This window comes from Rattus norvegicus, chromosome 17 (genome assembly GCF_021556685.1).
Source record: "Rattus norvegicus strain SHRSP/BbbUtx chromosome 17, alternate assembly SHRSP_T2T, whole genome shotgun sequence".
Classification (NCBI taxonomy): Eukaryota; Metazoa; Chordata; class Mammalia; order Rodentia; family Muridae; genus Rattus; species Rattus norvegicus.
The window spans coordinates 36,115,115-36,137,948 of NC_141550.1; the positions used below are offsets into that span (position 1 = coordinate 36,115,115).

Consider the following 22,834-nt stretch of genomic DNA (forward strand, 5'->3'; position numbering starts at 1 on the left):
CTCCCCTCGGAGGGTCCTTCACCCAGCCATGCCCGTGCAGAATAATGTAGCATGATGTGATTGCACTCTAACAGGATAGTATGTCATTGTGTCACCAAGCAATTGAGGTTATTATGGGGCAGGGCAGACAGACGGGACAGTGGGGTTACTAGACCGTAGCATTTTTAGAAATACAGGCCTGACCTACTTAGAGTTATTCTGGCAGGCAGCTGCACGGTACATAAAGTCTCCTGATAGGCTGAGGCTGTTGCTAGGGGGAATTAGCATGAATTTTTCCACACAGAGACTCAGCGACTGAATGATAAAAGCTGACTGGAATTAAAGAGATTTGGTTTAGCATTGTACAGATTGATCTGCCTAAGTTTTTTTTTTTTTCTTTCTCAAGTGCAGACAAAGAGTGCAAAAAAATAGAGATTTTTGTTTGTTTGTTTCTATTTGTTCTTTGACCTTTTCCTACTCTTCCTTCTGCCCTTCATCCCCAAGAACCAGGAGAGTAGAGGAGCAGAGCAGTTATGAAATTTTGGTTAATCTCTTACTGTTGGGTTCACTGAAACCATGTTGCAAATGGCAAGATGTTGAAGCTTCACGACTGCTGGGCAAGCCTAGAGAAGGGCAGATGGTTTTTTTGGTCCCCTGTGTAGCAAGCTGTTTTGGAGTTGGGCATGCGTCTTTTATACACGGTATATTTTATACACCCTTTCCCTTTTGGGCTTGAACAAAACATTTACATAAATTCTTTTCTATCCAAACAGATTGAAGCTTGCAATTGCTGGCTTGTTTAAAATAAGATAGACAAGATTCCAGATTTAGTATATATATAATATATTACATAATATATCATATATTATATATATATACCATTTTTATTACAAAAATATTTTTTTTCTGGGCTACCTTTGTCTTTTGATGTTTATGCTCAGGGAAAAAATTTACCCCACCCTTTTTTGTTCCCCAGTGTACAAAAAAAGCACTGTTTTGTTTGTTCGTTTTCTTGTTTTGTTTTATTTTGCTTTGCTTTTTTTCTTTGCAGAAGAAAGTGTAGCTGTAGAACCCAGTCTGGAGACTGTTTTTCCATGTTGCTGACATGGGCACTGAGTGGGGAGAAAGCTCACATAATCAATTTTACAACATGACCCACTTTCCCTCCCCAGTGTTCCCAAGTGTCTGCAGTTTTAATAGATCTTTACAAGAAGAGGGTTTTTAATAGATCATTGTAAAATAATCTGAAAGTCCATCAAGAGAAAAATTAAAGCAATGTGTATTCAAGAATACTTTGCATTTTTTTCTCGTCTTAATTATATGCTATCTGTGGTGTTTGTGCTGACAGTAGTGATTATCGTGTTATTTTTATTTGAAATTAATTTTGGTAAGAAAGTACTATGAGTTCATAAGTAAACAAGGAGCTGAGGTACATAAGTACTGGAAAGGAGAAAAACAGTGCTCAGCCTGCTTTGCTGGATTTCTTGCCCATGCATAAAGAGGCAAGAGGGTATTTATTTGTGGATGTTTTTCCATTTAGGTTTAAAAAGTATTCAGAACCATGTATATACAGACATTGTAGTGAAAACAAACCAAAAATGATTTAGTAGTGTCTAATCCAGAAAGCCATTGAGCATCCTCTTTAAAAAACAAACGAACAAACAAACAAAACAACAACATCAAAAAAACCCAAAACCTATTGAGTGCTGTTTCCAGTTTAGAATTTTAGCATGTAAAGACACCTTAGTAAAGAGAATGTTGTGGGGATGAATTGTGCCCTTGCTAGCTAGGAGAGTCCCCACGATAGCATTAATCATGAGGCGCTCCAAACATTAAACCATCTTTCATAATTGAATAGACAGTCAATTTATTTTTATGAATATATAATATCCTTGTGTGCTCTTCCTTACAAAGTGATACATTTATTTTCAAAATTATTTTATCAAATGAATATTTTTGGCCTCTCTTCTATCATAAGCCACTTTGCTTAAGTTGGTGTAAAGTTGGTTAAATATTTAAGTGCAAGGATATAGAAATGAAATTTCAAATTTAAAACTCCTAAAGAAGGACATATTTTAAATTAATGCTCTTTAATAGACAGATGCCTAATTTATGGAATCTACAGCCTGTGTCCAGGCATGTATCATACTCACAGTAAATGTTTGTTGTTTAATGAAAAATGAATTGGCCATATTGAATTGCTCAGTAGAATCTTGCTTGGATGTTGAAGTTATTAATTTTTTTCCTTACTTCGGTCTTCAACCATTACTAAAGAGGTAAGCATTCGGTGTGCCAACAAAAACAAAGAGAACATAGTTTTGAATGTAATTTATGCTTATTTAACTTAGGTTAAACGTAACTCCCAACATTCACTTAGTGCATGTCGATCGTACTTGCTTCATCCACTGCCATTGATCAGACAGCCAAAGGAACAAGCACCCGCACTCATTACATTGATTATTTATTAGGTGAGCATTTCTTTCTGCTCACACATGAAGCTAGCTTTTCCAGTTATAAGGATCAGCATAAAGCAGTGAAGTTTGGGGGAACTAGAGAGTTGGTTGTTGGGGTCACTGAGTTCAGTTAGGATCCAAGTAAAATATCTCTCTCAAATGTCCTGTCCAAACTCTGATGTCGCCTAAACCATGGAGCTTGGAAAAAGGCCTGGTGGCTTTGCTTCCTAGTGCTTAGAGGTAATCTAATCAGCCTTTCTGATCTCACCAAGCAGCTATTGCTCTTTCAAACCATCTCAACAATGTTGAAAAACCAACAGTAAGTCAGACTTTGGGAGGTCATTACTAGCATACAGTAGCCCAGAGATTTTCAGCATCATTATTTAAATAATTAGTAGCATTTCAATGATCTTTAAGTGCCCAAACTGTGCTAGCTGAGATGCTGTCTGCCCCTTAGCCTGAAACTGACTTGTCTTCCTTTTTACTGCTTTCTCTTCTTAGTACAGCATCACATGCCATTAAGTTCTCCCAAATCTCTCATCCTTCTTTTGTCCAAGTGCTAGGTGCAGAGAAGTTGGTTGGTTGATGGATGAGCAGACTAATGATTATCTAGTTAGTTAAAAATGAATACATTTATGGCTATTCAGAAGGAAAAAATCATAAATGTATTATACAGTTGGCCATATGTGGACTTATTTAGTGATAAAGATCCAAGTAGTTAGGTTTTATGGGCTCCCTGATCTCTGTGCAATTACTCAACTTGCCTGATATAGCTAAAAGGCAGTAATAGACAGTAAATAAGCAAAGGAGTCTGACTGCCTTTAAATAAACTTTATTTATAGATGCAAGCAATTGGCCAGAATTGGCCTATGTACTATAGACACAGGTATATTGTTATCTATGGTAGATTAAAGATATGACTAAGCATGACATACATACTCCTTAATATATTTTTTCCTTTTTTCTTTCTTTAGTTTATTGTAGCTATCTTCAGCTACAACAGAAGAGGGCATCAGATCCCATTACAGATGGTTATGAGCCACCATGTGGTTACTGAGAGTTGAACTCCGGACATCTGGAAGAGCAGTCAGTGATCTTACCCTTTGAGCCATCTCTCCAACCTCTCCTCAGTATGTTTTTAAAAGGAAGAATATTTGAAAAGTTAACCAAAAATAAGAAAAGAATAAAGATCAGTGTTCTTTATGGTCTGAACTCATTGCCAATCAACCAAGTCGATTCTCAGTGGTAACAGGTCTGAGGTGCAACAATTTATTTTGAAACTCAAGGATTAAAGTGAATAGACCTGATTTCTCTTTCTTAAGACGATATTGTTCAAGATGTAAGAAGAAATAGACTTTTTTTTTAATCTTGCAAAATTACCCTTCTAGTGTTGTGTTGCCAGGGGGAAAGAGAGACCTCATAGTCTTTATTTCAAGAGCTGGGAGGAAATCCAAAACATGACAGAATGACTCTGCAGGGTCTAGAGAGATTGATTGCTCAGCTGCTTAGAGACTGTACTGATCTTGTATAGGACCTGAATTCAGTCCCTAGCACCCATGTAGAACAGCATGTAACTGGCTATAATTCCAGCTCAGCAGATCTGACAGCCTTCTTCAGGATACCCCGGGCAGCTGCTTCACACATGCACATATCCACACACAGGCACACACATATACATAATTGAAAATAAAATGACTGTATCACAGCCACAACATCTTGCTGTTGTCTGTGTATTACTGTTTAATCAGTATAGATACTGAACTGGATTAACTGAAACTTATCTCTAGAGGTACATGTTCTAAAGACCCCAGTGATACCTGAAACCACAGGATATGCAGAGGTTGGTCTACGTTGCATTTTCCACTTTTCTGCATATAGATGTACTAAAGCTTCATCTATAAAACTGGTATAGTAAGAAATTAGCAGCAAAAATTCCTCATAAGATACAATCATTTTAAATAATAAACTAAAATAGAAATCACTTAAAACATGATTTCTTTTTGTGTCTGGTGTATGTAGGTAACATATGCACATCTTTATGCGAAGGCCAGAGGTTGATATGAGTTGTCTTTCTTTCTTTTTCTCCACTTTATTTTGCAGACAAGATCTCTCACGGAACCTGGAGCTCATCAGGAAGGTCCAGGGATCCTCCTGCTTCTGCCTCCCTACTACTAGGAACACTGTGCTGTAATCTATGTGCCCCAATGCTCAGCTTTTGATGTGGATTATGAACCCATGCCCAGATCCTTATGTTTGCGCAGCATTTGGTTTTAACTAGCCTGAAAAGTCATGATTTTTGTTTTTTAGATTTTCCATTTAGCGTGTTAAGACTTCAATGTATCATGAAGCTTTGAGTAAGGGATAGCAATATTTTAACCATCACAGTCAGATCTGTCCTTTCTCTCACACCTTTGCCCTTCTTATATTAGGTAGCAGTTACCTCGCGGGATGCAGTATTAGGGATATATGTCTTCAACTTTCTTGCTCTATTGAAGTCCCTCTCTGGCGCTTGATCCCATTTGTGATGTTTATGTGGTCTGACATGTTTGTAGTTGGCATTAGAGGCCATAAGCAGGATGGAAATCAAGGCATATGTCTGGGCATTAGGAGACCCTGTGTTTAAATCTATATTCCATACCCATAAGTTATGGGAATTGGGATACTTTACTGTATTTCCCTAAGCTTGAATATCCTCTTTCTAACCTAAGGATAGTGACAATCAAGTGACAGTCATCTGGTGGCTGTTGCATTTGGTACAGCTCTGCTCTTATCACTGGGAATGATTCTGCTTCCAAGCAAGTGTGTGATCTGATGTTAGGCTTTGAGATATTGGTGGGATCTTTAGGGTCCTGTCCTTTAATGGGAGGGTCATCTAGAGTATTTCTTCTGTAAATTCAGATTATGCGAAATAACAACCTGAAGAAAGCACACACAGGACCAGGGTAAACATAGAGGTGTCCAGGATCCCGGAAGGAATTGTGTGCTTATCCTCACTGCTACCCTCTGATTTTTTTTTAAAAGTTGACATGAATCGTTAGCTAATTTTCTTCAAAGAATCCCTTAAACACATGCCTCCCCCCCTCTTTTTTTCTGTCTTCTTGTAAGGCCAAAGACAGATGGAAACAAAAATGGGGCCACCCATTCTATTGCCCTAAGGTTATACTTTCATTCTTTTCAAATAATGCTGCAGGCTTACCTCCTCTGGAAAAACTTAGCCTGTTCCGGTGGCTTTGGAGGAACAGGAATCCACTAGCATCCTCAGTCTTGAACTGAGTTTGTTCCTGGTGACTTAAATAAAATAAGTAAAGGGTAGTTTCTGTCTGTTGATCACCTGACTCTCTGTTGCTCTTAGGCCTGCTTTCTCGGAATCCTTTATAGCTTAAGCTGGCCTGACAACAGAACTCCTGTAGAAGTGTGTTTCCCTCTATGAGAATGCACATACTTCAGGCTAGAAAACTGTCTTTCTCTACTACCCAGTGGAGCCATCTGTGTGTTCTTTGTGCTCAAACAGTTGTGAAATTAATGGCTGCTATGGCTTTGCCCATTCTGTGTGTATATCCTAATCATTCATGTTACATATGTCACTTGGACTTTTGCTAAACTATTAATAGTGAATATAAATTAATGAGGAGATTGAATCTATCCAAGCAGGCAGAGAAAGTGACTTAAAGAGACAGGGGCCTATCCTTAGTCACAGACTCAGTGAAGTGAGGCAATATACCATTGAGAAGTGAGATTAGAAACTGTGCATTCTACACTTTTATTTAGACAAGACTGCTGTGTGGAAATGAGAAGGAGAAAGAAAAGTAGCAAAAATAGATATTGCTCTAAAAGCAAGAGTAATCATTATTGTTTTGTGGGGTTTCATAAATTCATAAATGCATGTCTTATTCTGAGTGAGAAATTCTCCATGGAGAAGCTTATTAAATGAAAAACGTTCTGGAAACAGTTGAATTTGATACTTGGTATTTTAGCTCGTCTTTATATGTTTTCTTAATAAAAAGAAATTCTTTGGTTGTCCAAGAGAAATGTTAGAAAAATGTTGCTTTGATGGTCTTTGAGACCCTTTCTTCCCAGAGAGGCTAAGAGCATTCATAGCAGAGGTGTGGCAGCAGGAGGGGTGGGGTGCTGCTGAATGTCTCTGGTCTCCCTGGGGCTTTCTCTTTGCTATTGCCAGTGTCTACAAATGGCCACCAACCCCAGGGAAGTGAATGGAACAGCATGTGAGCCAAAGCCTCTTTGTACTCACTGCCAATTGCTAGGTGTGATTGAATATTTTGAAAGAAGCCAATAAGTGAAAATGGGCATTTAGCTAGTGCCTTTTAGAAATGATCCTTTTCCCTCTTTTTTCCCATTTTCAAATATATTTGATGCCATGGCTTTGGACTCTGCCTACCTCTCTTATTATCGAAGCTATTCATCCATCCTATAATAGACACATGGTAAGTACCAGGTGGATGACATTGGGCTTAGCATGTTTTTTCCCCTCTAACTGCTAGAGACTCCTGTGTTTTGTCCTTGTTCTGTTACCAGGAGGCCCTGCTTTATCTGACTTTCCAGGCCATAGTCATTAAAGTTCACAGCACAGAGGCCCCTTGGTTTCGGGGTCCAGTTACAAGCATGAAGAAAGCCAGTATTGTTTTGCAAGAATGACTGCTGGCACCTTTAACGTTACTGTGTTCTCAGAGTAAAAGGTATGTGTAGATTTGCAATGTTTTAATTTTAAGGGCTCTTTTTACACCTGCTTATTGGAAGAGCATTCCACAGAGCTCTGCATGTCCTGTTGTTTCAGCAGAAAACACAGTAGTAGCTGGAGTGCTATGTGGTGATCATTAATCTTTACTAGAGTCAGTGGACTCTTAATTAAGGAGGTATGAAGCTGTGTGTTTTTTCTTTTGTTTTTTCTTTCATCCTTATAACAAGCACAAATCTTAAGACAAAGGAGCCTCATAATAAAATATTGATAATTTACAAACAATTCAAAAGAGGGAGAGCAAGCAGTTTTGAGTGAGTGCCTTCTCTTGACCTGTACTCCAGCACATTAGGATTAGGGCTGGAGGTCAGTGGTCCTGGTGAGTACTCATTGAGGCAAACAGGACCCACTGCATTTCCAGACCTCCCTTTGGAATTCCTCTCAAGCACCTGTACAGATAGAATGGCAGGTGTGGTAGAGGCCTATCCTTTCATAGCATCTCTAATTTTAAAATCAGTTATTTGATACTGCAAGCTTGAGTTTCTTGTATTATGTACCCAATCCATAAAAGGAGAAGCAACTCCATTCACTTAAAACCTGGATACAACACTATAAGATCCTTAAAAAAATTAGTGTTTTCAAAGGTATCAGAGCTCAGTAGGTGTTGCAGTACCCAAGTAAATACTCAAATTGATCCCGGCAGTAGTGGCATTCCTCACTACCCACCCCAATGTTCTGGGTTCCTGAATGAAACACACACACTACACACACACACACACACACACACACACACACACACACACACACACACACACACACACACACGCACTTTATATTTTGATATGCTTAAATCAGCTCCATGGATCACTTCCTTACCTCCATGTTCTTAATCCACCTCCCTCTGATATTCTCAAGTTATTACTTATTAAAATCTATACTCCATCTTTGCTGCCCTGGACCCACTCAGACAGTCCTCTTGGGGGCACTCTCCCCATGCTCCTACATAGTGGCTATGCTCTCTGTCCTACACTTTTTCAAGCACGGCATCTCTCCTTTCCTTCTCCGGGTATGGTGGCTCTCCTTCTTCTCTTCTCCCTCTTTGTCCCTGGCCCAGGAATCCTCTAGCCCTGTTTGCCTTGCCCAGTCATTGGCTATTGGCAGGTTTATTTACCAGTCAGCATGTCCCTCAGTGTCTTACTTGGGGACATGTGGATTCTCATGCAAACAGTTTTGGGGACCCAAATTAGCATAATACAAGCAGCGTTAGATCAGTACAGGTAGGACTCTTGGTCGCCTTCGGATATCATAAACTCCAGCCCTCGCATGGGGACATTTATATCAATTTCTGCTCAGATATTGCTGGGCCCTGTTTCTGAAGTTCATGGTGTCTTACCTTCCAACTCTTCACAATGGCAATAGACTGTGCATTTTGGAAGTCTCTGACAGCTCTGGCCAGCAACTCGAATGAGAGTTTCTCATCTTCGTTATTGGGGTTTTGTTAGTTGGTCTTTGGCTCTTGGAGAGAAGTCTATCAGGCAAGATTAGAAAAGTCCATTAAAACTATATGTGTATATTTATAGACATGCCAAATTAAACAGAGAAAGGACCATGAGGCCTCAACCCTACATAAAGAACTATAGCCAATTCAGCAGGCTGAGAACAGAAGTGGTCTTCCTTAGGAAGAGCATATCAACTGGTTGTCCATGCCATGAAAACATACATACAAGGAAAATTATGCAGACTGAACAGGCTATGTTTAGAAATACATATGTATAGACTTATAAGCATGGAATTAGGATATAAAGAGGTCACGAATTTTAAGGAGAATGGAGAGGGGTATGAGCAAGTATTTGGAGGAAAGAAAAGGAAAGGATAAATGAAATTACATTATAATCTCTAAATGCATGCATGCATGCATGCACGCGCGTGCACGCGCACACACACACACACACACAGACACACATAAAATGGCATAAAATGTCCACATTGCCTCTGCTTTCTGGCCATTCCATACTTATGTAGATAGCATACAAACAATTGCTGTGCTCTTCCCTGCAGAAGATCATCTTTCCCATTCCCAGCATTCTTCGGTTGGCTATAGTTCTTTGGAGTTTCTTGGATTTGCCTAACCAACAACTTGAAAGTTGTTTCTCATCAAAGGTACTGGTGTTTAGTTAGTCTATGGCTCTTGAGGGACATAGGTTTTACACATGATAATAGATAAAATAATATGATTACCTTTTCAAACATTTAATGCTAATTATCCCCCTCTCCTCCTCTCCTGTAATATCTCTCTTCTTTCCCCCATTAAAGATCCACCTTGTTCTTTTCATTTTCTTCTTCAACTGTATCTTAATTACTCCTTTCTAGAGCTACTTTCAAACCTCCATGATCCCTTTTTACTTTCCTAGTTTCTGCAGTTACTCACATCTGAGGATTTGGGGCTATGAATGATACATGAGAAAGAACATGAAAAACTTGTTTTTCTGGACCTGTGTTACCTCACTTAATACTATTTTTCAGGTGCATTGGTTTACCTGCAAATTTGGTGATTTCATTTTTTATTTTTTTACAGCTGAATAATATTCCATTTTTATATGTACCGTATTTTACTTATTTATCCATCAGTTAATGGACATTTAGGGTGTTTCCTCCTCCTTGCTATTGTGAACGGAGTGGCAATGAACATGGAATCTTAGATTTTTTTGAGATCCTATATTTATGACACTGTGACCAAAATACTTCCCTACTCAGTCATAGCCTAGGAAGTGTCATGAATGTAGGAAGGATTTCCTTCCTACAGGTCATCACAGTTGAAGTTATATCATGAAGAACTGTTACCCTTCAGATAGTTCCCATATTAAAGGAGAGGGGAAGAGCAGTCCGAAGTCTTGAAATCTACCAGACATCTCTACACTTTGGTTTTTAGAATATCATATTGGACATGCTTATATTGGACCTCTATTTATACTAAGGGAATTTGGATGAAAACAAAAATTTAAACACATAACAAACTTACAAAAAATGAAGAAGAGTATTAGACAACATGTGAAATTTGTAGCCATTTGCTTTATCCAGCCTACTGGCTACTGAGAATTGTAAATGTGTTGGCTACTGGCTACTGTGTACTGGAATACTGTTTCCAATAGACTGGAAAGATGGCTGAATAGATGGGATACTCTGTAAGGATAAAATGCTCTTTAGAATCTAACAACTTACTAAGACAGAAGTGTGAAATAATATAATTCATCAAGTTAAATATTAATGATGATATTAAAAGTGGTGAATGGTACAACATTAGTATTTTTGATACATTTAAAGTTGCAATTTTAGAGTTAGTATGTTTTATTCATATTTATTTAATTTTTATATCATTTTGAAATAGAATCTCATAAAGCACAGGCTAGCTTTGAGGTCACTTTGTAGGCAACAATAATCTTGAACTTCTGGTCCTCTTCCTACCTTTACCATTTGAGTGCTTTGATTATATGTACACACACACACACACACACACACACACACACACACACACACACACACACACACCTAGTTTCATGTTGGGCTTTGAACCCAGGGCTTTGTGAATGCTGGACAAGCACTCTACCAACTGAGCTACATCACCAGGTCAGTTTTGCTTTTGCTCTAAAATGTGGCTTCTAATATGTACTTATAAGTAAATACGTGCCATGTTTTTCTTTCAGGGTCCAGTTTACCTTACCCAGGATGATCTTTTTTTCCAGTTACATCCATTTGCCTGTAAATGCCATGATGCCATTAAAAAAAAAAAGCTGAGTAATACTCTATTGTGCAAATGTACCACATTTTAAAATTCTTTTCTCATATATTACATCTCAATCACAGTTTTCCCTCCCACCCCTTCTCCTAGTTTCTCTAGCCACTATCCTCTCCCCCAGAAGGAAACCAACCAAACATGATATAACAAGCAATAATAAAAACAGGCACATACTGTCACATCAAGACTGGACAAGGCCACCAAGTGGGAGGAAAAAAGGGTCCCACAAGTAGGCAAAAGAGTTAAGGACAACACCTGCTGCCATTGTTAGAAGTCCCACAAGAACACCAAGCTGCTCACCCACGGCATATGCTGAAGTCTAGCTCATCCCCCTACAGGTCCTTTGATCTCTGACTCCCCATGAGTCTCAGTCAGTTGAATTTGTAAGCCATATTCCCTTGATATGTCCCTGACCCCTCTGTTTTCTCGGATTCTTCCTCCCCTTCCTGCACAGGATTCCCTGTGCTGCACCTTATGTTCAGGTGCCCATCACATTTTCTTTATTCATTCTTTTGTTGAAGGACATCTAGATTGTTTAAGTTTTGGGCAATTATGAATAAAGTAGCAATGACCATGACTAGGCCAGTGACCTTCTGGTAGGATGGATCCTCCTTTGGGTATATATGCAGGAGCGGTATTGCTGACTCCTGAGGTAGATCAGTTCTCAGTTTTCTGAGAAACTGCCATATTGATTTCTGAAGTGGCTATATAAGTTTGCACTCCCACCAGCAATAGAGGAGAGTTCCCCTCGCTCTACATCCTTGCCAGCATGAGCTGTCACTTGTATTTTTGATCTTAGCCATTCTGACAAGTATAAGATGGATTTTTAGAGTAGTTTGATTTGTATTTTAATGATGGCCAAGAGTGGTGAACATTTCTTTAAGTGTTTCTTGGCCTTTAGAGATCCCTCTGTTGAGAATTCTGTTTAGATCTGTACCCGATTCTTTTAATTGAATTGTTTAGTTTATGTCTTATTTCTTGACTTCTTCATATATTTTGAATATTAGGCCTGTGTCACATGTGAAGTTGGTGAAAATCTTTTCCCAGTCTGTAGACTGCCATTTTTGTCATATTGATGATGGCATACTTTGCCTTACAGGAGCTTTTCAGTTTCCTGAGGTTATAATTATTAATTATTAATTTTAGTGGCTGCATTACTGGTGTTCTGCTAAGAAAATTGTTTCTTGTACCCATGCATGTCAAAGCTATTTCTCACTTTCTCTTCTATTAGGTTCTGAGTACCTGGTTTTATGTTGAGGTCTTTGATCCACTTACCTGAGTTTTATGCAGGGTTTTAGATATAAAGAGTCAATAAAATGATTCCTAATGATATTCTGTTATACATGTAGGCTATAGAGCCTAGCATAATCATCATCAGAGAGCCTTTCTTTCAGCAACTGATAGGAGTAGATGCAGAGACCCACAGGCAAGCATTAAATAAATAGAGCCTGGGAAATCCCAAGAAAGGAGGAGGAGGAACAGAAGCCATCCACAGTTTCATTCCATTGAGCTGACCCAGAATGCTTCAAAGTCATCCAGAGGTGATGTAGTAGGCTACCAATTTACAGCAACAAAAAGAATGGAAATCAATTTCCAAGAACCCAGTCCTCTCATTTGGGTCAGAAAATTCTCTATTGTAATAGATATCCAGTGTTTCATAAATTATTTAGTATTGTCCCCAAAGTCTACATATCAGTGAGAAACACCACTATATAAACCTACAATGACCCAGGGTAAGAGAATATGAACATCGTATGTCAATACATTTGATGCCCAAGACAAAATGTCAAAGTTCAACAAAAGTTCAGACATTATAATTAATCAAAGAGGAAACAGAAACTTTGACTCCACTGGTGTTAATAAAAGATATTGTATAAAATTACATTTAGGTCATGTGTAGATGAAACATGAGTTGTATACATGGCCTTGATTTTTATTCCTGAGATACTTCACGCTAGACCTGCAAGCTTTACAGTAGGAAAACAAATCCCAAAGATGAAAACAGTCTGGCCCCTCCCAAGTCTTTCATGCCACCGGCATACAGATGTAACTTCTGTGATTCATGTACTGATAACTCATCCATGACATATATTTAAATTATAAAAACATACATTCTATAAAGCACTTGCATACATACTATCAAGACATATTTTAATATATTTACAGTGCTGTAATGTGTTGTATTAAAATGCCGAGTTCATAATGTACTATAAGTGTGAACTGCCTGGTTTTTAAAGCACCAAGTTATAGTAATAGATAATAAAACTTGCTGTCAAAATGTAAACATTTGTTTGAGGATACAGAATATATCTTACGACCAGCTATAATCACAAATATTCATTTTGACCACATTAGGAAACTTCAAATTGCTAGAAAAAATAAAATAAATAAACGTCTGGTTGATGGGACATCACACCTTCAGGCTTTTACTGTAATTTGTTCCACAGGCCAAAGCCAGCATTGTCAAAACACTGCAGGTAATACTACGGATTCCGTGTTGTTTTCTCTCCTGTAGTATTAAATGGAATGCAAACACAGAAAAATGCTCTTCACTCATTCTCTCTCTCTCTTTCTCTTCTTTCTTTCTTTCTTTCTTTCTTTCTTTCTTTTGGATGAGAAAGGAACAGCTCTTTGTGGGAAATTATTACCCTGATGATTGCAGTGTGAATTTTCTTTAGCACTGAATACTGGAACAAAGTGGTCACCAGTGAGTCCAGACAGAGAGCTGATGTGTGCTATGCACCACAAATTTTTTTTTTCTTTTTTGTATAGCATAAGAAGGTGGTGCATGTTAGTGAGTTAGCTCTTTAGTGAAACATGCATTCTCTGTTCACTAATAACTATTAATCCCACACAACAGTTGTCAGCAGTGAGTCACACACACACACACACACACACACACACATACACACACACACACTGTATTATATTACACATTTTTTGTCATCATGCAGACTTTGTGTTTTCTCTATCTGATAGCTTCAAAAGTGCATGCCAAATTGTCAAAGGCTGTCAGATTATAAGGCAGTGTTCTGATCTGGAGCTGAAGAGTGTGGCCTCCAGTTTCTGGCCTGTCTTGTATGTCTCAGAAGCACGGATTGTTAAACAGTCTGGGGAAACTGAAAGCAGCAAATGTGCAATAAAATACCCCTTGTAGTTCAAGGCTGCATGACAAAGGAGGCCAAGAAGCTTGGCTGTCCTCTGGCATTCCAGGGTGGTTTACCTGAAGAAAGTCCTGTTGCCAGATACATAAAGAAAACAGATGCAATTTCACAAGTAAACTTCAGGAAGTGCATTTAACGCCACTTTCTGCTGAAGCTCGATGCTTTCTTAAAATATTTTGCTATAAAAAATAAAGGAAACAAGAGTGATCTTTTGTTCCTTCTCTGCCCAAGGCTTTCAGCATGGCCTTTAAATGACCTCACACTTGGAGAGCACTTAAATTAAGGACCGAATTGTGAGATCTCCCTAAGATCTCCCGGTGATAAGCATGCTTTGTTTATGCCTCTCCCCCGCCCTGTGCTGTGTCCTGTTGGGATAGTCACTGTTTCTTCTTTGCTTCTGAGTGTGCCAGAAAACTCCCAGGAGCTTAAGATGTCTGTGACTCCCAGAGCCTCATGTCTTCTGGGCAACCATTGTACCCCAGAGTTGCAGTCTAACTCCCTCTTTTTCCTGATAAAGTTCTTTCTTCCTCAAGAACTCTACTGTGGTCGGTCCATGGGTCCCGGTAAACTTATTGTTTTAAAATGTCATATTTACTTAGATCAAATGAAAAGCCACTGTGTCGAAAATGAGACAGATAACTGTCTTAAAGAGATTTCCTGTCTTTTCCTGCCAAGAACACTATATGTATTTTACTCACAACAGGAAGTAAGGATAAATTTGACGCCTTCTATTTTATCTAAGAAAGCATTTCTGGTGGTTTCGCCATGTAAGAAAGGTAAAAAGGATAAAGATCCTTTAACTCTTCAGGGTCAGAACTAATTTACATTGATATGTTGTAGAATTGTCTTCATCTTCTAATGTTGAAATATAGCCCTTAATCAAAGAAATACAAGGCAGGCGTCTACAGCAAGGTAAAGGGATGGAGCCATGAGGCCCTAAACTCAAAATTAGGAAGACACCATGGAGAAGCCAGCCTAGCAAACGCTGAGACGAGATGCTGCAAGCGTGCTTATATGGTGAGAAAATCCAGCATGGGGCTCTGCAATTTAAGCTAGATGAAGAAGTAGTTGAATTACGGACTCTTAAAAGATATGCCTAAGATCAAACATTGGCTCCAAACTCCTTTTTTTCAAGTTCCTATACCAAGTTCCGCAAATTAAGTCATTTAATCCAACAGAAATATAGTTTTGACAGTTCTGGAAGCCAGAATCAAGGTATGGACAAGGTTTGTTTTATGGGAGCCAGTGAAAGAGAAGTGATCATAGCTTTCGTTTGGTTCCTAGTGTGTATCAGCCATTGTGATGTTCTTCAGCTCAGAGACATAGCACTCCAGTCCCTACCTCTGTCTTTACATGGTATCTGCTCCATGGTGCATCCTTTTCTGATTCTTACAAAGAAACATGTCAGTGCACTTAGACCTCCATAATCCAGGATCATCAATACATACCTAGACAAAAACTCTATTTCAAACAGTATCACATGCTAAGGTTTTGAGTGGACACATATTTCACTGGACTAGTTTTCACCCAGCTGCGACATAACAGGAAGTAACTGATGCTGCAGAGGAGCGAATGGACATAATATATGGTCTCACTCAGGGTGTCAGGCTCCAGCAGCGGTGAGAAGGGTTGGTCATGTAGGGTAGAATGCTCACGTACTTCAGTGTTTTAAGGAAGCTAAGTTCTTGCTGCCAGGGTAGGAAGTTGATATTTGGTACCTAGATAAAAAGGGTTAGAGGGTCCCCAGATACCATCCTGGAGATACTGAGAGGTGACTTTATGGTATGGTAACAAAATGTAAATGTGAATGTGTATTACTAACCTTGGCCTGTAGTGACCTGGGCACAGGCCATGCATCAACAATAAGTGCTTATTGTTGCTCTGTAGCATGAAACATAAAAAGCAATCCACACCAGCTCCAGCTAGGTACCAGTCGGTGACCTCAGTCTGTCTCCAACCCAGCAGACAGGCTGAGACCACATTCTTTCCTTTTAGCCAGGGCCTGTCTTACCCAGGCTGGCTCTGTCTTTCTGGAGCTCCAAAATTGCTCTCTCCTCCCAGCTCACTAAGTTTCCAGGGTTGGCTGTTGCCACACAAACCCCACACTTCCAAATTCCTGTGGGTGACTAGAGTGCACCTTTGCACACCATGCCACTGCACTTTTCTCTGGAACCCAGTTGAGTTGCTGAGTAAAGGAAAACACCACACATTCTTAGTTTAGAATCAACAGGTAACACAATTACCTGAATGCTGAGTGCAGCAGCTAGCATCCTAATTTTACAAACTATTCTATTAGAAATCCTCCAGTGGCAGATCCTGGTGTATCTGCCACTCAATTGACAGTCCGGCTACTTAGATTCTGTCTGCCTCCCTTGCTCCCACCATTCAAAGGGCTATCCGTTTTTCTTGCCTCTCTCTTCCTGCCTCCTCACACAATGATTGGTTGCTTGTAATGTTTATTTATTAGGGGAAAATTCTACCACATTTCACCCTTTTTGTTCAACAACAACAAAGCTTTTCTCTCAAATATAAACTGAGTCAAACTATTACCATTCTGTAACTTATAAAGTATAAGATACACCTAACATCCAGTCCATTGAGTCCATATCTACCCTAACTCAAAAAAAGACTTATAATTCCATATCTGTTATGACCCGGTTAGCTTGTATACTATCTGAAAACTATCCTCTCGAATATGTTCTCTCAATGCTAAGTAGCCTGGGTTGGCTGTGTGACTATAACTAGTCTTCAACCCCATCAGAAACATGAGAACGACCAATATTAACTGCACATATAGGAAGCCTAACACGGCTTCCAGAACTGAGACAAACTGTAGAAACAGCTGCCTACCTGTACAGTCACAGTATGTCAGAAAGTTGGAGCATCAATCTTCAGCCTTCTGGCTCAGGATCATCTGACAGACTTTTGAAACAGGAAATATCAAGGACTAGCTCATTCTGTCTCAGCAGAACTAAGCTGTCCTATCCTGTAAGTTGTATGCTCTCCTGAACAGTACAGGTCTGTAGAAGAAATAAGCCATTTCTGCCCAGTGGCTACCATGCCACAATGTACAATCTTGCCTGGAGGTAGGGATGCTCAGTTTCTTCTTTGAATCCACAAATGCGGAGCTGTTAGAAGCAGATATGTCTCAACAACAAATGAGGAAATAACATTAAATGTCAACTCTGTGGATTTCTGATGTTTTGTTTTGAAAACTATCTATCTATGTAAAGTAATCTGGACCATTGTCCTTTAACTACTCTCAGATATTTCTAAATAAAATATCTTGCAAATACCCTAGCAGTTAACTCAAAGCTAAGAATTTGCTATCTGGCTCTTATTTCATATGCTTAGTGAATTCAGATCAGCTTATAATGGCATTTATAGAAGGACTGGGTCTAAGTTCTGTATTTTAAAAATTTTTGTATCAATAGAAGAAATTTATACCAATGAAAACCTTGATTTTTATCAAAAATTCTGTACCAATGTAAGAAATTATAATTTCAACTTAGTAACTATTAAAAGATTTCTACCAAATGAGATAGATTATGCCTACACAATCAATTCTAGCATATCCTATTAAATTCTGATCATTACTAAATTCCACAGAAAGACAACATTCGAATAACTACTTCTAATCTCCAAGCCCAGGGAACTGAATGACAACTCTTCATAACTTCTTCCTGCTGAATATGGGTGTTGAGATATTGAGGGAAGGGATTAGGGGAAATGAGGGAGTTGGTTGGCCTTAAGAAGGCAACACCAACAACTGTTATAGTCTTTGATGTCTGTGTCGTGACTGGATCTGTCTGAAAGCCCATGAGATCAAGAGTTCGAGCAGGTCAGTTCAGCATGTCTGACAAAGAAACTTACAAAAGCTGAACATTCAGTAATATAAAAATCTCAAAATAAAATTTTAGTATCATTAAGATATCTATATTGATTGCATTAGTCTGTGTAGGATGTTCAGACTAGTTAGGATGAAATTCTGCTCCAATCATGTCTTGATTTGTGCTATATGAGCGATGGCTTCCATGTCTTTGCAAGTCAGCTACTTGGAAAATGCTGGAGGGCAGCGCTCGAAGTCTAATGGAGATTTTGGTTTTGTTTAGAACCTCAGTCTATGGAGTGGATCCACTCACATTCAGAATAGATGTGCTCAAATTAATCCCCTGCCGAAAACCCCCTCATGGATTCAAATAGAAGCATACTTTAATCTATTAGGTGCTCCTAAAGATAACCAGGTTGATGAGGTTAGCCAAGGATAGGGAAAATAATATCAAAGAAACAACTCAGAACTGAGAGTCTCACAGATAGGAAGAAAAGGATAAAAAGGACTCTATCAAAGCAGGGAAGTGAACTTTGGTGTATAATTCTGGAATGGACCGAGAATTTTGACCAGAAAATGTGGTATGAAAATTGGTGTTACTTTGCTTAAGGAATGCCTGGAGTAGAGATGCTCATTGTTTTTAGTTGCAGTAGTGGTGGATGGGGAGGAAGAGAAAGTGATGAGGAAGAGGGAAGGAGGGTGAGGCTACATCTATCACAATGATGAAAAAGGAAGGATGACTGAAGAAGCCTTGAAATTTCTACATAGCTTTTGTACACTACTGGAATAGAAATTGTCTGATTTCATATGCAGAAACCACCTGTCTAATCAAGTTATTTAAATTTATTTATTTACATTTCAAACTCTGCTCCTCATCCTGGTACCCTTGCCCTACAGAGTTCCTCCCTGAACCCCCTTCCTCCTTTGAGAGGGTGAGACCCCATGGGGTTCCCCCACCCCAGCACATCAAATCTCTGCCAGGTTAAGCACATTCTCTCCCACTGAGGCTAGACAAGGCAGCCATACTAAGATTAAGCTGCATGTTTGCTACAAATGTGTTGGAGGCCCTTGTTGTACTCAATGTATGTTCTTTAGTTGGTGACTTTGTCTCTGAGACCTCCCTGGGGTCCAGGTTACTTGACTCTATTGGTCTTCTTGTGGGGTTCCCATACCATTTGGGGACTTCAATCCTTCCCCCAAATGTTCCACAAGAGTTTCTGACCTCTGCTCAATATTTGGCTGTTGGTATCTACACCGTTTTCAGTCTGTGGCTGTGTAGAGCCTCTCAGAGGACACTTATTCTAGGTTCCTGTCTGCAAGCATAACAGAATATCATTAATAATGTCTGGGATTGGTGCTTGCCCATGGGATACAGAAACCACCTGTCTAATCAAGTTATTTAAAACTTATGTTATTTTCTTTTTAGTCATTAGAGAACCTAAAATGTACTTTGTCAGGAAGCCCAACACTGGAGACCCAGAAATCATGAAATTGAAATGTTTTCATGAAAGTGAATGGCTCCTTCCAACAACTATGAAGATTGATGAGTATGAGAAGTCAGGACTGGATTACCCCAACATGGGAGAGCTGGGATATTTTTATTGAGCTTGAGAACTGGAGGACACCATGGAAAGCATGCCAAAACCCTTTTATGATGCCAGTTTGGAAGGCTGAAACCTCATACCATTCTTCAAGGGAATAATAACTCCAGCTTAATATCTGTACATCTCTGTAGACATGTTCATTGAATTCAGTTCTCATGGGTACATTCAGAAAAGTCTTCTGGGTCTCCTCACACATTCACGCTGCAAGCCAGTTACAGGGATTGTGCCCATGCATACACAGGTCATCATTTCATTCATGCAACTAAGTACAGCATGCAGCACAACTGCATCAGAGATATATCTAGAAAAGTAGTTCCAAATCTGCCACAAAGACATTGTTCTCAAGTCATCTCATGTTGTTTGATTAACTGTAGGATTGTCTCTTTGAGCATATCACCAAAGCTTCATCCTCTGATTTCACTGAGCCCATCATGTAAGAGCCAAGTCATTATTAGTCTAACCAAGGTGATGAGAAAGTTGGGCATGCAGGGGTGTGTTAGTCAGTCCTTGTCACTGTGACAAATAACCTGAGGGTAGAACATTAAAAATACTTGTTTTAGTTTATGGATGCATATGTTTTGGTCCAAAATAGTGTGGAAAGTATAGGGGAATAGAATAAGTCATATCATGGTAACCATGGAGCAGAGACAATGCCTGAGCTTGCAAGATTCTTCCTTCTTCTGCCTTGATTCTCTTCAGACCCCCAACCTATGGAGTGGCTCCATTCACATTCAGGGAACCCATATGCACAAATTAGTCTTCCTGGGAATTGCCTTATGAATACAAATAGAAGTGTACTTTATTGATTGTTTAGGTGCACCTAAAGCCAATCAGGTTGACAGGGTTAGTTATGAATAGGAAAAGTAACACCAAAAAAGGAACTCAGAGCCGAGAGTCTAACAAAGATGAAGGAAAAAAATTAAATAAAATCCCCTAATATCATCTTTTGTTCCAAAGAGAGAGTCATAGTCAAGAGAAGACTGAAGAGAGAGTCATAGTCAAGAGAAGACTGAGGGGCAGACAAGTCTGGGAAGCCAGAAGAGACTACACTCTACAGAAGTGCCCACATTTCTGACTCCAGAGGAAAATACCTAAGGCCATCTGGGACCCCGGTGCATGGGGGGTCCTGGGTAAAGGCAGTACAGGCACTCCTGGTTGCCGCCCTCACTGAAAGCTCAAAAGCAGCCCTCCATGAGCAACTTGAGCCGCGGGACCACAGGTAAGACCAACTTTTCTGCTCCAAGCGACCTGCCTGGTGGAGTCAGGACACACAGAGGCAAAATTCCTCAGGGACCAGACACTTCCTGTTTTTAGCTGGAGCCAGAACCTTGCTGATCCCGGCCCACAGCTCACTGCTCCCAAACCCCATGGGAGAGAGAGCTCCCTGCCTAGACTCCTGAGATTGCAGAGCAGGAGAGGCCACCAATACTGCCCACCCCTGCCCACATCCCTGGCCCAAGTGGAAACTGTATACGGCCTCTAGGAACCGGAAGATAGGGGTGTCCCGCGCGCGACCTCCCGCCGGAAAGAAGCACGCGGACATAGAAATCCTTGCTATATGTAAAACTTTATTTCTATCTTAAGGGGGAAGCTCCGCGCGCCGGCCAGGCGCGCTTATAAAACCCTCGCTCGTGCATCCACACCTGATTGGTTGCGTACTCATGACCTCATCAGGCACGCCCTGGAATGGGCAAAGACCTGGCACGAAGGCACTCTTGCACATGCACACACAGTTAATCTCCCGATAGGGAGTCGGCTGGCGCGGAGAAGGCTAGCGCCATCTTGTCTGACCTGGCCTTCCACGTGGGGCGCAGTGGAAGCCAGCACCAACTAGTGGTGGCGAATGTTATTGCGGCCCTTTACATCTCCCCCTTTTCTTTTTATTAATTAATAGCGGTAAACTATTGTCTAGGCTGGTCTAGGTCCCCGCAGTTATGTCCATCTGCTGTGGCTCCTGTCTTAGGTCGTTTCTCTATGTCACAGCCTTATCCGTCGAAGGGTAACCCTATCGCCACCGGGCCCCGTGTTTTAGATCGGTCTGTGCATGAGGAAAGTTGCCCGTCTCTGGATACCACAGTGCTGTGTGACAGTAACTGAATAATGACCTAGGGCGAACTCTAAAAAGAGGCCAGCCAGAAGGTGAGTTAGTGGGGAGATCATGATCACCCTATCGCGTGCAATGAGGAAACCTCAGCGATGTAGAAGGGCTGATCAAAGGAATCTTGAGTCTCTCTCATCCCAGTGCAATGGATCCACAGATCCATGGGGTGCAAGAGCAGAGAACTCAATACCAACTAATTTTTGAAGATAGATAACCAAATTTCAGGGGAGGCCCCTTGTTCAAATGGCTGCAAGTGCTTGAGTGATAACGGCCTTGTCACGTTTTTGTTGAGATCTGAGTTTGCAAACCAACCATAGCATGAATACTAATCCACAGCATAGGGCTGCACCAAACAGAGCCACCCCCACCCATTCCTAGAAGTACTAGGAACTCAAATCCAAAGAGGTAGTGTGAGGACTAGAGGTAGTTTCCGAGGGGTCCATCCAGGAGTCATTTCTAGGCGTCAGAATTCTCCGTGTCAGTCGTTCTGGTAGCCAGAATGGATTATCTTCTTCCTGTGGGAAAACACAAACCGCTCCCCTGGATCTTATTAAAATAGGATCCGGGCCTTTCCATAGACCAGTCAAAACATCTTTCCATTTTACCATCTCTTTTGGTCTATCAGGCTCTGAATAGTGACGTTCGGCCACAGTATGGCCTTGGGCGTCAAGATTTAAAAAATTAAGGGTGAAGAGTGCTATGGAAACAGCTACTCTTGGTACTGAGGGTAGAGCCTCCTTGACTCCCCCTTTTTGTTTAATTAAATAGGATTTGAGAGTGCAATGGGCACGTTCTACAATGCCCTGTCCCTGAGGATTATACGGGAGACCAGTCAGATGAGTTACCTCCATCCGGTGGCAGAACTGTTGAAATTTTTGAGAAGTATAAGCTGGTCCATTGTCTGTCTTAAGGAGTTTGGGTTTACCCCAAGCGCTCCACGCCTCGAGGCAATGTTGAATTGCATGTGAGGCCTTTTCTCCTGTTAGAGGTGTAGCAAACATAATGCCAGAGCATGTATCAATAGAAACATGTAAATACTGAAGTTTTCCAAAAGAAGGGATATGAGTAACATCCATTTGCCAAACCTGTAGCGGTCGGATTCCTCGTGGGTTAACTCCCACATGTGGTACAGGCAGGAATCGACAACAATTTTGACATTGGGTAACTATCTCCCTAGCTTCTTTTCTAGTCAAAGCAAATCGGCGGCGTAAAGTTTCA

At 40.2% G+C, this 22,834-nt stretch overlaps 1 pseudogene across 1 annotated transcript in view; it reads left to right on the forward strand.

The window, feature by feature from the left end:
• Window positions 1-3,600, forward strand: part of LOC134482707 (uncharacterized) — a 501,539-nt pseudogene extending 497,939 nt beyond the window's left edge. Inside the window, exon 10 of the transcript XR_015641638.1 lies at window positions 3,407-3,600. The product of XR_015641638.1 is annotated as an uncharacterized LOC134482707, transcript variant X31 (transcript). The remainder of the gene's footprint in view (window positions 1-3,406) is intronic.
• The last annotated feature ends 19,234 nt before the right edge of the window (window positions 3,601-22,834 follow it).